Here is an 18,571-nt window from a genome sequence, read left to right as displayed (position 1 = left end):
GTCTCAAACACAACATATTTTTATTGTCTTTATTTGAGGTCCTGGAGTAATTCACAGGGGATATCACACCAACTGATTTACCTACAAGTCAGTCACGTATCCTCCATATGTTCAAACTGTACAACCAAATAATGACTCCAGTTAAACCAATCTAAGAATTAGTAAGCTGTTAACACATGACATATTAGCTAAAGAGTATACTTGTTATACTTGTGAATTAAGAAAACATAAATAATATTATATTTAAGTTAAGTCAACTTAAAAAATATTAAAGCGCATATATCAAATCTAAATGTCACTCACATCAGATCAAAGGATCTAATAATAGGTTGTCTTACAATATAACAAAATAAGAGACGAGGGGACAAACCTTTTTTTTATTTTTAATGTCTGCTTCTATCTCTAAATCTCAACACAGGCGTAGGGTTATCCTTCCAGGTGATGGATTAAAATGCAAAACTCATCTCTAGATATAGATTGACTTTATACAGCTAAAATTCCTCCGAGACAAATAATTAAACATTATATTAAAGCGTCAGATATTTATTTTTATTTTTTTGTATTCATACACATCTGTGTTTATAAAAGATTATGGTTTTTGTCATGCAATTAATTTCCAAAATCGTTGTCGGAAAGTGTTTTAAAATGTGGTGTTCATGTTTCAACATGTCGCCTTGATTTGCTGACGTCCCCTGCATTGATGATTGTGAAACAGAAACTAGGTGGAAGTTCTTATTAAAAGATAAATGCCCCTGGGTCCTTTCTACTAACGTCATTTGAGTTTTTGTCATACATTTCTGTATAAGTTTTGCATTAAACAGACATAATTAGCTGTTCTGTTTGTCATAAACTACAGGTTTTAATATTTACTCTATGGATATGGTGTTGAAGTATTATGTTGTGTTTAGTCAGTGTACCATGCAAAGTCATAAATTTGTATATTTTTTATAATTATGTTCTATATACATATGAAATTTAATTACATTGGACTCTTGCTGTGGAAAATGCTCAATTTACTTTGATTTAGCTCAGCTCCTTGGGTGTTTTATTTGACTGCATGTCTTCTTTTTTTTAAGTGCACTCATTTTTTTTTTTTTGGGGGGGGGGGGTATTTTTCTTCTTATTTTCTTATAAATACTAAAAGGTCCTTTTTTTCCCCATTGGCGGCAGTTTGATTTTCCACACAGTAGTTCCACATAAAGTATGTAAACCACTTGCTTTAATTGCTGTAATAATGTGTGTAACTTTCTCTTTGTTGCTCTCTTTTTACTTTTAAAGAGCTGTTTGCCTTTTAAGGCTTCCATTTTTCTTTTTACACTTGAGATGAGTAGGTTGCCACAGTTTATTAATATAATGTGTAAAATAAATAAGTCCCAATTCCTTCCATTAATCGAGAGCCCTATTGAAACTGTAGTGTCTCATGATCATGTTGTAATTGTATACTTCACCTATTTGTACCCTTTTAAAGCAAACCCTTTTGGCTTTGCAGTTTGTTTATATTCCCCAAAGTTTCAGCTGCTGCCGCAGAAGTATCCATACTGCAGGTCTTTGAGCAGTCTTTGCCAGTCTTTGCTTTGGTAGAAACCACAACTTGTTGAGTTAGAAGCCGTTTTGCTTCCCATAATGTAATTTACTCATGCACGCCTATTGACAACCCTATTGAGGGAAGAAAATAACAAAAACAACTCACCAGTAAATAGGGGCTAGTGCCTGATATTTCTGCGTATGTAATGAGCAGTGTTGTTTGATGCATTGCTGTTATGGTTAAGATGCTTGCTTGCGGTGTGCCGGGTCGCTGGTTCGCACCCAGCCTCCGCCCTGTTATATTTACATGAAGTATATCCAAAATATAAAGTTAAATGGTTACTCGATTGTGCCATTGTTTTGTCTTTACTAAATGCATTTTGGTTCCACATTCCTTGCAGTCGATAATGTCACATGCTCAAAAACGCAGAGCCATGTGTTTTAGACAATCTGTGAACTTGATTATAAGAACCTTGCTTAAACATGCTAATTTACTTTGATAGAAAACATAGCTGTTTAAAGGTTATGAAAGACCACAACTAATGGATATAAAAATGTATCAATGTTTTGATTGGCCCTATTGCTTAAAAACAGCAACCCTGGGGATCAAGTGGTGTTTGAGCTGTGATTTATTGGAGATAGGCATTTATAACACAAATAGACAAGATTTGAACTAAGAGGAAAGACCTTGGAGCATGGAAATTTGGCGAGAAAAATATAGCCGTTGACTGTGAGCAAGGGGAAGTCACGTGAACCTTTCAACTGTAAACTGTTTGGCAAGGTTGTCCTCGGCTCACCGCGCACCAGCGACCCCTGTAGTCTGGCCAGGCAACTGCGGGCTTGCCTGTAAGCTTCGCAGAGCTGCGTTGTCCTCCGGCGCTGTAGCTCTGAGGTGGCTGCACGGTGGATCTGCAGAGTGAAAAGAAGCGTTCGGCTGAGGAAAGCGTGTGTTCATCTTTGCCACTCCCGAGTCAGCGTGGGGTCGTAACTGTGAGCTGAGCCTAAAAATAATTGCTATTTTAAATTGGGAGAAAATTTAAAAAATAAAAAAAACTATTGGTGACTACTAAATTTATAAAAATAAATAAACAAAACAATTTCCAGTGGGCTTATTTTTTGTTTTTTAGATTCTATTCCTTATTCATATTCTGGAAGATTTTGCTTGTGTAAATGCTGCAAAATGCGTTCTGGAATATGTCCTCTTCAATTCCAGTTCAGCCAGCATATTTACTAATGCACCATGCTGAGGACACGTTCCGGAAAGATTCAAGACAATTCCCAGCAGGCACTGCAAGCAACCTGATAAAACCTTTGTTCAGATTGAGTTGATTTAGCCCCATTTATAATGCATGCCATTCTTCTTTCAGGTTCAGACAGCTTCAGCTGGGAACAGACAGCCAGGTTGCTGAGTTGCTCAACCAAGTCAAGTTCAAATCCTTTTGAAGCCGAGCGCGCTCGGATGATACAGGAGGAAACAGCCAAAAATCTCAGTCAGTGCCAATTAGTGTGAGAAACACCAGAAAAAATTGGAGGCAAGTTTACAATTTCTTTTTTAATTAAGTTTCAGCCAGGTAACCATAGTTTTTGCCAACATGAATCACTTGTTAGTTAACTTAACCCATGGCACACCATCTGGTAAACATTTTTTTTTTTTTTTAAATGCATCCTATATTTACTTTATTTACTTTCAAGTCCTGGCATTAAACATTATTTCACTTAAGCTGGTTTTCTTGTCATAATGGATTACAGATCATGTTCCTATTACTCAATGTATTCCCATTGTTCCTATTAATCAAAATTGAAAAAAAAAATAAAAAAATGTTGCCATGCAAGCGCAGAAAGTAGGTCATACAAATTAAAGATACAAGTACTTGTGATTTACTTGTAATTTTCTTTTTCCAGCTAGGCAGGTTGTTAGTGATTTATCACATTTTAAACCTGTGCTTGGTGAGGTAGTTTGATCTGTGTTGAGCTAACTTAATTTTCATGCAATATTGTTTTGCTAGATGTTTGTGTCTAAGACTGGCGTTGGCTTAAGGTGGTAAAATAGCTGCATACTGTGCACATTCACTACAGAAACACTCACATGTGTTGGTGCCTTTGTGCTCATTGTTAAGCATATTTTTATACTTTCGCATACATTTTTAAATGTTCGTGCCATCTTTACACAATTGTTATATTTCCCTATTCTTTCCTAGTACTAGCGATCCTGGTATATACAGTTATCAAGATAATACGGTTTCCCTTCCATGTTTTGGTGACTCTGGTTAACACACACAGTAGTGACGATTCCCAATCAACCCATCTCAAACTGACATTTACTTCCAGGCTTGTAAACCAGCTTGTGGCCAGGGCTAATTTTCTAATCACTCAATAAATCAATTAGAACCTGGCCACTCCCCCCCCACCCCCCCTTATCTCATCAGGAAGGGGAATTCTAACTCCAGCCCTGCCACAATACTAAACAACATACAGAACACCACTGAAGTTGTTTAAAAAAAATAAATACATTTAAAAAGATACAGAGAGCAAAATTGCACAAGTGGGCCTACATAGGATTCAATACACATGGTGGGGGGCAATAATAATTTGGCAAAAAAAAAAAAACTTAATTTCTGCAAATATGTCCTTTTGATAGTTGTATTAAATGGTGAAACAACTTCAATAGTAAATACTTTATTCAAACCTAGTCCTTTTGTTTCAGCATTTTGTTTCCTAACTTTACACACTGTCCAATAATTCTGAATTGCTTCTTGCAGTGGAGAATGAGGATGAAGCAGAGATAGTTCTCTTTTCATATGGATATGGAGCTAATGTTCAGACAACAGCTAAACGGCGCCTTAAACAGAGGTGGATCTTTTTTTTACATTTATTTAATCAAATTATATCAACTGAAACAAGATGAAACATTTGTTTTGGACCATTGCCATGTAAGCTTTATATTAAACCTGAACACCTCTGTCAAGTTTTGAAACCATCAAACAAGATATTCTGGTTTTAGTGAAGTATGTGCTTTTGCTTTAAATAGCAGTATGAACAAAGTATTTGAACAGACATGTTTATGTTCTGTTTGTATTTTTGTGTAATGTTTTGGAATGTCTTGCTCATTTAAAAGTTATCTTAATATCTGCAGTGCTCCAAAATGGGGTTACATGTTGTAATATGATTCCTAATTTTGTACATTTTTTTCCATATTTGATTTTTATAAAACATACCTTGTTGGCTTACAAGTTTGTTTACCTTAGTTTTGGCTGCGGTTCACAATCTTGCTGATTTTAATCCTTTTTGCTGCTCACTCACACAGTGAGCTAAACAGGCACACTCCTGCTTATTACTGCATCAACAAATGGTTTTAAATGTGACATCAGGAAAGCAAAACAAGAACATGGTTTCTAAAAATTAATTAATTAAAAAAAAAAAACCTTCAGTATGTAAAATATATATATATACATAGTCAGCTGTACAAAACCTGCATAATACAACTGCATTGTTTTTCACATAATGCCCAGCTATATCAATGGCTAAGTCAGTTTACTAATGTTGGATATCTTTTCCAGGTTTAATTTGAGTTGGCCTCTTTGTATCATATACAGTAGATTATTAGTTTTATTATTTCCCACATGGGATGCAGGTGGTTGTTCTACACTTGGATCTAATGAGTATTGACATTGCAAGCTTTTTGTTTGGTTGGTTTATTTGTTTGTTTTCACTTAATTTAAACAAATGGTAGAGTCTACCACGGCATCCTGGAAGCAACAATTTAATAACCCTTGCTGCAAACAACATCCAACATTATCACAATTGTGGTTGCATACTGACATTTAAGCTGTTTCCACTACAGCTGTTTCTACAACATTTACATATACTTTAATCTGTCACAAGCATGGTAGAATTCCGGTTGAGCAAACTAAGCTTTTGGTAGATTTTAATGGGATAAAAGCAGCTTATATGTTTGTCTTGTATAAACTAGGTATTTTTAAGTAGGTTAGAGATAGAGGCCACTGGTTTGCATGCGGCACATCACGTTTAATGTTGTGTGTGTGTGTGTGTGTGTATGAGTAATATATATATACACACACACACACACTGAGTGTACAAAACATTAGGAACACCTGCTCTTTCTATGAAATAGACTGGCGAGGTGAATCCAGGTGAAAGCTATGATCCCTTATTGATGTAACCTGTTAAATCCACTTCAGTCAGTGTAGCTGAAGGGGAGACAGGTTAAAGAAGGATTTTTAAGTCTTGACACAATTGAGACATGGATTGTGTATGTGTGCCATTCAGAGGGTAAATGGGCAAGACAAAAGATTTAAGTGCTTTTGAACAGGGTATGGTAGTAGGTGCCAGGCGTGCCAGTTTGAGTGTGTCAAGAACTGCAACGCTGCTGGGTTTTTCACTCTCAACAGTTTCCTGTGTGTATCAAGGATGGTCCACCACCCAAAGGACATCCAGCCAACGGCAGGCCAGTGGTCGAAAACGGGTCATTGATGAAAGAGGCCAAAGAAGGCTGACACGAATTGTGCAGAGCAACAGATGGGCTACAGTTAGTCAACTGACAGTACAGTACAACATTGGTGCCGAAAGACCCATAAAAGAATGCACAACTTGTCGTACCTTGACACGAATGGGGTACGGCAGCTGACGACCTAACAGAGTTCCACTTCTTTCTGCAAAACACAAGAAACTGCGATTGCAGTGGGCTAAGGAAGGAAAAGGATTGGAAAAACATTGCCTGGTCTGATGAATCCCAGTTCCTGCTGTTTCACGCTGATGGAAGGACTAGGTTATGGAGAAAACCACATGAGTACATGCATCCATCAACATTGTAGGCTGGTGGTGGTGGTGTGATTGTGTGGGGTGTGTTTTCATGGCACACATTGGGCCCCTTGATAAAAGTGGAGCAACGTTTGAATGCCACAGAATATCTGAACATCATTGCCAATCAGGTGCATCCCTTCATGGCAGCAGTGTATCCATCTGCTAATCCATCATGCCACAAGGCTAGGATTGTCCAGGAATGGTTCCACGAACATGACAGTGAATTCAGCTTACTGCAGCGGCCTGCCCAGTCACCAGATCTCAATCCAATTGAGCATCTGTGGGATGAGATGGAATGAGCTATTCGGAGTAGAGATCCACTACCAGAGAACTTGACACAACTGTGGGAAGCATTGGAGTCAACAAGGGCCAGCATCCCTGTGGAATGCTTTTGACACTTTGTAGAGTCCATGCCCTGTCGAATTGAGGCTGTTCTGAGGGCAAAAGGGGGTGCAACTCAATATTAGGAAGGTATTCCTAATGTTTTGTACACTCAGTGTATTTATTTATTTTGTTTTGTTAAGCACCTGTTTGTTTAGCACACTTTCTGTTAAAGACCTCATAAAGAACTTTACGGTGCAGTTCGTGGGGTTCTTCCAGTGCTTGCTATAAACTCCACTGCTTCTCTTCTATTACCTATGAGTTTAACCTTCTGCTGTGGTCTTCTCCTTTTTTAGACAACTGTATTTTATGATTCTGTCAAGTTAAATCCTAGGTATTGCATAATATAGAAAGAAATTGCAGCAGGGTTATTACACCTTTATTGGTTGATGACACATAAACTATATTGAGAAAACTATACGTGTCCCAGTCTAGGTCTTACGTGCATGCCCTGTGTGTCGGAACATTTCTGAAGGTAGTAAAAATGTCAATGTCAATGACCTTTTGACCTGTTTATTTCTCGATGCATTTGAAGGACTTTCCATCAAAAGCAAATCGATGTAACGTGGTCAAGCAACCCCCTCTTGGTCCACTTGAGATGGAATGACCCAGCAGTCGTGTGACAAAGCAATGTTGTACTTTCAATACCTAATATCTCAGAAAGCATACATTAATGAGAACTGTTGACCTAAACCTCAGACCTACAACTACTATATAGCTGTCCCCTATCTTTAATGGATGATTGGTTGCTTTATGATTGTGTCCTTGGTCCTGAGATGGAGACCAAAATCTTTGGGTACTGTCTTCAAAATGGATGTAAATATGGTGTATACGATTCTCTTCTATCAATGAAGACTGTGGAGACCTATGTTTTCATGGTTTACTATACTATATTGTGGTGATTTACTTGCATACATCTGAGAAAACCGTTTGGCCTTTTTAGGGAGTTGTAACATACTCTTCACTGTATATGCTCCAAATAAAATGGGCAAATGGGCTGCTGTTATATTGTATATTTACATGTATCATTTTACATTTGTCACATTAATGAGAATATTTATTATGGCTTGATATAGTTTGGGACTTGAAAAGGTCTTAATTCAGACAGTGCCGTTAAGCAAGGTTTTATTTTAGTTGGTTTTGAAGTTTGTATTGGTTCACCCCATCAAATACTACTGGATAAACACAATGGATTGTGTTGTTAATGGCCTCACTTGAAGGCGTGAAACACATCCCACTCTTTAAGAAGACGAGTAGTGAAGCAATGCAACAAATACATCAAATGTCATTTGAGCGGATTAGACTGCATGTGTTAGCACTCACTGATGATACCAAATAAGAGTTATGGAAACAATTGCTAAGCCAGAGTTTTCTGCAATGTAGATATTGCAGCACAACCTCATTAGTGCTTGTATTGGCAGAAAATGAGTTTTATAATGCCTTAGTGCATATTCATGTTCATATCTGTTTGCCTATAGATTACAGTATCTAGGAAACCAAATAAAAATATCTTTGACCCAGAGAAAACGTAAATGTAGTGCATTCCCTAAGACTTGCACAGTCGTGCAGTTCATTGTGTATATTGTTTAGTTTGAAACAAGTGGAGAACTGATTTTTTTTTTTTTTTTTTTTTTTTTTTTACCAAACTAAGGAATGGTGCAGACAGTACAGGTGAAGAAAAACATCTAGTGGGATACGGAAACACAGAACCTTTTAGACAAAGGCAAGAGCAGTAATTGACAGACAGGGACTGTTGCTGAACTTGCAGCTGTTTCAAAGTACCGCCTTTTCAAGCAGCTGTCACTTTTAGTATTAAAAAGGCCTATGATTAGACTGGCGAATAAGAAATGGAAAATTGTCCAAAAAACAAAATTTTGGGCTTACCACGTATCTCTAAAAATAGTCACATATTTTAGACAGCTTTGTTTTTGAAGGACAGGTAACAACTGTTTGACTTTGTTAAAAACTTCTCAAATTAATTATAATAATACAGATTATTCATTACGTTTCCATTTATTTAATTGTGGCTTATAATTGTAATTGTATTTATAATTGTAAATGTCTTTTTTAGTTAAACTGACATCTAAGTACAAATAGCCCAAAAATAAGAGTGTCCTTATATAATAAAATCAATGCGCTTTGCATTCTGCACATCTGGATTGGCTGCCCTATCCCAGAAGCATGATTTCTCTGCTGTTGTCAGTGGTGGCCAGCTTTAGTAGCACATATGTAAGTATAATTTTGCGGTTATTGTGGGCCAATACATAGATCAGTAAGGCCATGTGTAGTTAAACATTATGTGTTGTAGGGTTTAAAAATGCTATGGCATATGTTTTGTTTTTCTTTAGATAGCTTTTCCATTCCTTTCTTCCAGCTGGAGAGAGCTAATCACCTCTTGAACCAAGCACAGCAACCATACAGCTATCTAATAGAAACAGTTCGTCAAAAGGACTCCCAGATCCAGGCTCTGAAAGAGTGTGTTTCACAGCTGGAGAATGATGTCAGGTAAACACCAACAGTGTTTAAGTTTTATTGGTCATTTAACATTATTTGAGTTGTTTTTTTCCTAACCTAAACATTTCCTTAGCTATTTTTATAAAGGTGAATTTAACAACATAAACTCCTTATGACTAAAATATCAGTTTGACAGTAAACTTGTTTCAAAATGTACAAATGTTGTGACATTTTAAATTAATTTCTCATTATTACTGATTTTATAGGGACTTAACTTTCAAAAATCCTAGGATTTCATTATTCTTCTGTCAACCCATCTCCTTCTTTGCAGAAATATTTCCCTTTTGTGGGTCTGTGGTTCCCGTAACCTTTTCTTGATTGATCAGTGGGGTTAATAGGCAGCAGAATTAAAGTCAACTGCTATGTAGATCAGTGTTACTCAACTCAGGCCCTCGAGGTCAGATCCACTCCAAGCAGGTTGTAACATAGTTAATTGAAGCTGCTAAAAGGCAATTAACTTATTTACGGCCTGGTTGGAATAAATAAATAGATCTCAAGGACCAGAATTAAGTACCACTGATTTAGATAATTGAAATGGACTCTATAATGAACATTACTGAACCTCAAAATCACATAGCTGCATACCACAAAATGTGTAGTACATTAAAATAAATTGTGCTCTATTAATTTGATCTTCACAGTTGTGTATCTTAATATCACCAATGTGCTACAGTAATTATTATTTGCATACCAAGTCTCTACATCTGTTTAATAAATTAAACTTTTTCTTATTGTGAAAGGGCAAATAATAATTTTTCATTTTTTCATAAATAAAATATCTTGATTTTGTGTAGTCGGTACTTTTGTGTTATCCTGGGCTGGTAGCTGATTTTCGCCCTTATTGCCAAAGAGGAGCTACCAACACACCATTATGTTCCATTTCCTTTTTTCATTTATCCAAAAGGTGACAAATCACAACGTTCATTGTTCGCCATTAAAAACAAGCACCATGAGTAGGAGTATGAACCCCTGAGAGAATCTTTCACGCTTTGAATCTAGGCACGCAAAGCAGTTACTTTTGAGGTTTCTGTTGTAACTTGTTTATTGAGTCGCCCTCAAGGTATAGTGCACAGGTAATGGGTTGGGAGAATTGCCAAGGAAGAGTAAGGAGCCTTGTGCAGGGAAGGTCAGAATAACTGGATGAACATAAGGACACAGTTTCATACTATGTATTAATGAAATGGCTAACCTCAATGAATTTAGTTATGTATGTATTTTTTACTTTCATGAACAATATAAACATAAATCAATTCACTTTTCCATAAGTTCTTCCCTCATGTATTACTTTTGAGTTATAATCTTTGATATACTGTGATATACTGTCATTTCCTTGCTTGCTTTAAATACACATGTCAAGGGCAGTATGTGGTACGTTGTCTTCATTGATAGGAGCGACACGTTTTTCTTTTTATATTTTTTATAACCGACACGTACACATTTCACATTATACATTCAAACAGAGCAGACCTGCGTAACATGGGACAGTTTGTTCAGTACCCATGAAGCTGGGCTAGTTAAGTCACTGCAGGATGTGTTAAATGAAACATGACTACTGAGCTTTTCTTTTAACATACAAATTCAGATAACATACTGCATATAATAGCATCAGAGGATCCATTTATTTTCTGTCAAGCAATTAATCTTGGTTTTAATTGCATATGTAATTGATGCAATTACTGCATCCAACTCATTCATGTTTGTTTTATTATTATTATTATTATTATTATTATTATTATTATTATTATTATTATTATTATTATTATTATTAAACTTCTTATTACCTATAAGGCCTTACATGGTCTTGGACCTTATCTTCAAGATCTGCTGACCCCATATGTTTCTGGTCGTTCCCTGAGATTGGAAAATGATAATCTTCTGACGGTTCCTAAAATTCATTTGAATTTAGTTAGTCTTTGGAACTTGCTCCCGATTCATGTCAGGAATGTGAGCACAATTGAATCTTTTAAATCCTGTTTGAAAACGTAGTCATTTGGGTCTGTTTATTTGTAGCTGGATTATATATTAGACACAGGCTTTTTTATATTTATTTTGTAAAGTGCCATGGAATGCTTGCATGAAGAGCACTGTGGAAGAGAAATTTGTATTGTATTGTCATCGTATTATTATTATTATTATTATTATTATTATTATTATTATTATTATTATTATTATTATTATTATTATTATTATAATAATAATAATAATAATAATAATAATAATAATAATAATAATATTGACCAAAAAACAACCCAGCGTAATAAAACATTGTCCTATTTTTGGAATAATATTGTTGCTATTCTTTATATTTTTTTTATATTTATTTACACAAACTTATACAGAAAAACTCTAGCAATTGCTGTTTAAATTGATTGAACCAACTGCTAAATCACAGTGGATTCAGATTATTATTCACCTTGATGCATTTCAAATTATACTGTATATTTTCTCATCAGTTAACTTTTAAAATTGTATCTTTTACTGATTTTCATTGCTGTTTTAAAACAAAAAAAAGCCTTATCTTTTATTCATATCTTAAAATTGTCTAAATAAAACAAGGCATTCATTGAGAAATGGTTATTTTCCTTAATTATAAATACTATTATAGTATTGTACTTTTCATACTTTGCCTCATAGTGCAGTTATATGACTAACTTTCCATGCAAATGCCGACTGCACTCATGACATTCCATCTACTCAAAAATGGTGCTGCAAGGAATGAATTCCGGTATGCTAAGAGGGTCAAAACAGAGGAGTGTGATTAACATGCGTTAAAAACATTAATCTCCAAAGAAATGAACGTGTTAATCGCAGAAGTTAACGCCAATTTAATTGTCAGCCCTAATTTATTTATGATGTTTTTTGTTTTGTTTTTCAGCACCTTAAAGAAAGAGAGAACTGATTTGCAGAGAGTCAAGAATAACATGGCAGCAGATTTAGAGCGTCTTCTGAACCACCATGAGGTAATGGTTTTGTCCTACTAGTTCAGCTGCGTGCCTGTCTTTTGAATTCCCTTGAGAAAGTGATCTTTTAATAATTGGCAGATTCGACACACATTCACATGTAATGCGTTCTTTGTAGTCCTTGCTTAGGAAATGTGGTTTTGACTGGTGCTATTGACAGATACGATTTGTTTACAAAACCCATCCAATCACTGTACAAGGCAAAACAGTGTTATCATCAAATAATCTATTACAAACAATGTGTTTATAATATAATATGTAAAACCACAGGTATAACAGGCAAAGGCTGGGACTCAACCACAACAAAAGCATTGATAGACTCAAGTTCATAACCCATGATCTGATCTCACATGCAGGATTTAGAAGTATGTCGCACAACAAACATGTTTACTGCACGGTAAAAATAAAACCAAATATGCTGCTTATTGAACCTGACTGGAAACTTTGGCGTTTATCAGTTGGAAGTAGAGAACCTTCATAAAACAACCATGTGTCTTTGTTTACTGTTAGGAAATTAAAACTCAACTGCACCAACAAATACACATTCACAGCACTGAATAATTTAGAATGCAAATTAATAGATTACAAAACAACCTCCAAGCCTGAAGCAGTTTTTACACATTTAATGACCAGGTAGTGTCTTCTTTAGTACAGTTGTACACCCAATGAAACTGTCTTCCAAAATTGGTTATAATTCCAACAAATTAATGGAAAGAATTTAAAATCCATGACAGCTAATAAACTAATAATCACCTGACTGATGCAACAGGTTTAAAACTGGTTCAAAGTTAACTGCTTAGAAAGACCTGTACAATAAAATCACAGTTGTTTTTCATATCTTGTTTTGTTTCTGACAATACTAGAACACTGAATAGTGTTAACATACAAAACAAATATTGAATTAGTGTTGTCGTAGAATTTTTTTTTTTAAGTAAACAAGTTTGTTAAACATTTCTTTTTAACCTAGGGTTTTCCACCTTTTTTTGAAACTGTACCCCTTCATTCATGAGGTTTCCGCTAAAGTACCCTTTACAATTTTCGCTCACTGAATGGTACTACAGTTGCAATAAAAGGCAGAATAATCTGGTTACACATTTCTTTTTTTTTTCCAGTTTATTTAATATATCATTTTTCACAACAGTCTGGGACTGACAAACTGCTGAGACAGAAAACCAAACAGTAGGCTTCATTCTTAAAACTTAATTACATGTCTTTGGGTGCACAGTATTTGGGAATCTTTGGAAACACTTGTATTTGCTTTCTATTGGGCAGAGTCATTAGAAATAATACAAAATAGTCTGTACTGTAAACGTTTATCACAATACTGTTTACTTCCCATCTCAACATAATTGTGTGCCGTTTAAAATGCTTATAGTAGCCTGTCAAAAACATTAACCTCAAGTTAAAATTAATTACTATCAATAGTATATATTTTTTTAAAGCCAGCATAAAAATTATCCAAAAGGACTGTGTATAACTTTGTCGCTTTGCACTTTCTGTACTCTTGTGTTTATTCCTTTGTTTTTATTTTGCAAGAAATGTATCAGTTTCAAACACTGAAAACATATTCAACCAGCTGTACTAAAAAGCAGCCGCATTAATAAATAAAACAAACACCATCAAAGTATGAGTATTGTGCTTATTATTCATTTATATTTAAAAAAAAAAAAAAAAAATTAAAAATGCAGAAACACTACTTCACTGATACGACAAGATGAAAACAGCAAAGATCATGAGCAGCGCAGACCGCTCTCCAGGCAGTTGCCAGACGCCTGCTTCACCTATATGTGGGTGTGAAGTAGTTGACAGGTGCTTGTTTTACCAAAACACATCAGGATATTGGACAACCTTCTGTTTCTCTTTCTGGTAGAGGTACAGTTGATATTTATGATGACAAAAAGCCTGAAGTTAAGGACATGTTTGACAGGGTTAACTTCACTAGTCTAGAACATTTAAAGTTTTTTTTTTTTTTTTTTTTATGCTGGCTTGATAGAAGAAAAAAAACTATTCAAGAGCTCATAATAATTTTTTTCTTTTTCATAAATACCACCGGGTAATGTCAGCAGAGGAATAACATGCAAACAAAAAGTGGCAAAGACAGTACATACCCATGAAAAATGCAGTTCTGGCATATTCATACATTTTATTTACAGATATAAGGGACTACAAACTATATAGTAAAGATACAGTAGTGCCTCATGACTTTCACTGCCCTTTTTGTAAGTGAAATGTTAAATAATATTATAGAAGTTATTTAATCATTTGATAAGCTTTTGTTTTACTTAAAGGAAAACTTTCCTCAATGGGGTATACCCTAACAAATTACACCAGCAAATGAAACCGTTAATGGTGACTTTACTTTGCTGCCAACAGGAGCAAATTGGGACTGTAAAAAAAGTGGCCATAATCGTGAGATGGTCTTTTTACTGAAGTTGCCTTAAAGCGAAGATTTACTGTACATACGTATGCTCATGTTTATTATTTCTTAATGACCAGTTCTTCAGGTACCTTTTGGAGGTAAGGAAAAGGTCTGCCACTTAACCTGTACAATCACTGGTCAGTAGTTAACCTTTAATAAAACCTACAGTACATATATGACCAGTATCTTCTTGTTACTATGTTCCCACATTGGCCCATGTGTATTTTGTTTGTTTGATTGGATGTTTTTTGTTTTTTTTTTATTTGTTGAAGAATGTAGTCGACCATTTATTTAGTTTTTGTGTCAACCTTCTTTTTTTCACTTGGTAGAAGTGACAGAATGATTTGTAGAGTTACTTGTGTTGTCACATGAATAAATCCTTAATGGGACATGCATTTATTAACTGCGAATCTGACCTATTTTCAACGAAGAATTCTTTCTGTGCATCCCCTTGGCAACATATTTGCCGACTTCACAACTTTAAGCATGTTGGCATAAAGCTTGCAGTCCTCTTAAACAGCTGTGTTGCAGTTGAGCTGTTTCACATGGCTGAACTGTGCTAAATAGTAATATTAAATGACCAAGAATCTTTAGCAGTGACTCTGGATGCTTACAATGATACCATTTACCATGTATCGCAAGGTATTCAAGTAATTTTATTTGTGAAGGAAATTTACCAGGTAAAATAGTGTCATTTTGGCTCCACTATTTCAACTGCTTCCCATAAAGTATTTGAGATGCTAGCTTCATATTCAATGAAAACTGCTTTGAGTAAATTCTTTGAATTTATTACTACACATATGCTGTCAAACTTCATTTAACTGTGCACTTGTACTGCAGATGGTTTCAATCAAATATATTTATACAGTATATAAAATACTGCATTTCATTTTTATAATCATTAGAAACTGCGTCCTCATCACTAACTAAACTTATAATTTTGCTGAAAGTGTAGATCTCACACGCAATGTTATGACAAAGAATTCTAAGCACAACGGAATCTACATAAACAGATTAAATTTGTTGATCTCCTTTAAATAAACAGTGTTTTTTCTGTACTTTTCAAAACAGCTGAGTCCATATTCAGCTCTTGTAGAATGTTTATTTCAAGTTTATATTGTTCACAGATTAATCATAACATATTTTCAAATTTTCATTTTCCAGGAATTATCTGTAATGAAACAGGTTCTGATTAACATGCATACCCGACGCTATGGTGATGGATTACCTCATCCTCGTAACGAAGCAGCAAGTGCGGCTGTAGTACTTGTGCCAAAAGCATTTGTCCGCATGAATGGAAAGGAAAATATCCAACCCAAACCAACTTTGTTTGTAAGTCTGACTTTCTGTGGGGAATGAGCTGAGAGCGTTCCACAGCAATGTGAATGGAGCAGCATAAACCCTGCAAACATTTACCACCCAGGCGTCTTTCTGAACCGTATAAGTTTTCTAATGCAAGTGTAGGGTGTTGCTTATTGTAAAACAGATCTCATATTTGGGCAAGAGGACAGCTAAGCAATGTTGGACTACTCCAACTATGCAAAATGATGTTTCTTATTATAAAAGTATTAACTTCTATAAATTACAAAGACAACGTTGTACTTAGAACTGTTAAAGATAAAAAAAAAGAGAGCTTCTGTTTTCATGTTCTTACATGGGATGGCATCTGTACACAATATAAGATGTGCTGGAATTTTGAAAAAAGCCTTAATGTTCTACAAGAATACACATTTGAAAGCAGGAGACACGCATGTCAAGTTTTTTGTTTTCTTCTCTATTTTGTTGTTCTTTTTTTTATGTAACCATACATCTTGCCCTAAACAACATTTATTTGCTTTGTTTTTTTCAGACAAACAGAGAGGCTCCTCCTGAGTGGTATAAAAAACTGAAGCAGAAAAAATAATTTCTATTTTTTGAAAATTAAAACAAAAAAGCAACATGAATAATTAAAATCAATCTGTGTGGTAAGATTATTTTTACATGATGAAAATGTTATTTTTTTATTTTTTTTTTTTTATGTGTGAATATACATTTTTATTGAAAGTGATTGAAAAAAATGCAGGGAATGACAGATGTCCCTGAATGTACCATATTTTATAGAAAACAAAATTAAACAGTTTTGCATGCGATCCACATGGTTTCCCCTGTGTTATGTTAATATTTATTTCATGGAGCTGTAATTTTAAAACCTGTATTTATGTAAAGGTAATTTTAGTAATGGTGGGGGGTGTAAAAACATGTTTGACTAATTTGTACATAATATTCATGAATGATCTGTTAATGCCTGAAAATTATAGCAGATTTTTTATTCAGATTTCTATTATTTATTTATTTTTGTGGTGTTTTGGCGCCATTTATGTGTAATGGTTGAACTGAAATACATTTTCTCAGGTAACAGCTGATTTAATATTATTGAAAATGTTGTATTGCTTTGTGATACTGTGTGCATAATTACCATGTCTCACTTTAACGGGTCAACAATGAAAAGATATTGTATTTCCAAACGATCTAAATATTAGAAGGGTATGTGAACGACACAGAAGACAGTTGTTGTTTTTTGAAGGGGTCTAAAACATACTGTTTGTCACTCACATATTGTGTAAAGGTATAGTACCTCATCTGGTTTTGCAGCTTTTACATAAAGAAGGTTGTTGCTTTATAAAGCAGTGTTGAAAATATTAACTTATATCACTGGGATACAATAAGTGCACACGTTGTAACCTGTTGCTAGAGGTGTAGCAGTCGAACACATACCTGCAGCTTAGCATGACCGTAGAAAGAAGGCTTGCGGAGGGACAGGGTTTATCTGCAGGGTCAGTGCAGGATGTAAATAAAATGGCTTTCTGATTAAGTCAGCGTGCACAGATGTTTAAACTATGGATTACTGTAGTAAACAAATTCCAATAAATTATATTTTGGTGTAAAAGTGAACACAGTTGGTGGACATTGTAGCTTTATAAATACGATTTTAGTAAGGACTTTTCAAATAAAGTAATAAGCCAGTGCTATAATGTGGTAGCATTTTCTTTTTTTTTTTTTTTTTTTACTCTGGCAAAATTGTTGTTTGTTTTATTTATCTAACCAAGTAATGTAACCTATAAAGTTAAGTGCTCATTGTTAGTACCAGCTTTATTTATTTATTTATTTATTTGATAAATCAGAATAACTAATTTACAGTGTACCACTTACAAGCACTCATAGATGGGACCAATCAGTAATTTCAACTGTTTCATTTTAACATGTGTTTCTAGTAGATTTAGCTCTGATGTTTGTTTGTTTTTTTAATATGCCAACTGTCTGTAGTGAATGATAACCACAACTACCAGGAAAACCACACCTGCTGAGAGTGATTTAGTGTAAAACAATACTGTTTACAGTTCAGCATCAGGGGGGTACTTTGTTGTTTACTAAGCTCTCACCAGGACAAGCTAAGTACCCTGCTGCTGTGTGCCATTATTACCAATGACAACACTGAAAGCTTTTCACAGTGCGCTTAGCATTCAATCACTTGATTTTATCTGTTTTGAGCAATAGTAAAAAAATAAAATAAAAACTTTAAAAAAATAAATAATTGCCACCCACTCTTGTCCAGATTCTTATCTATCAATTCTGATTAGATCAGAACAAGGCATTATTTATTTAGGTGTTTTATTTTGGTACCAGTGTAATACATTGAAAACACTACTGTCACGGCTCCAGAGCCTTTCTAAAAGTGGGAGGCCAACTTCTTGGGGTGTGCAGTGGCTCGTTGAGACCATCAAAAAAAAAAAAATCTAACAATTCTCTGTTCTTTTGAGATTACAAGATATGCTATTTTGTGATGACGAAAAAGCCGTTCCGTTATGTCGTTCCCTAAAGACCTGAATCCTGAAAATTGTATACCAAACCTACTCAGCGAACCTGTGATGCAATTGTGACCCCAACCCCAAGGACACAAAAGGACTGCACCCAC

The 18,571-nt window shown here is 34.9% G+C and overlaps 1 pseudogene; it reads left to right on the top strand.

Annotated features, from left to right (window-relative positions):
• Positions 1–18,183, top strand: part of LOC121321103 — a 41,972-nt pseudogene extending 23,789 nt beyond the window's left edge.
• The last annotated feature ends 388 nt before the right edge of the window (positions 18,184–18,571 follow it).

This window comes from Polyodon spathula, chromosome 9, assembly GCF_017654505.1.
Source record: "Polyodon spathula isolate WHYD16114869_AA chromosome 9, ASM1765450v1, whole genome shotgun sequence".
NCBI classification, from domain to species: Eukaryota; Metazoa; Chordata; class Actinopteri; order Acipenseriformes; family Polyodontidae; genus Polyodon; species Polyodon spathula.
The sequence above is the reverse complement of the archived record's forward strand: the minus strand, read 5'-3'. Positions and strand labels throughout refer to the sequence as shown.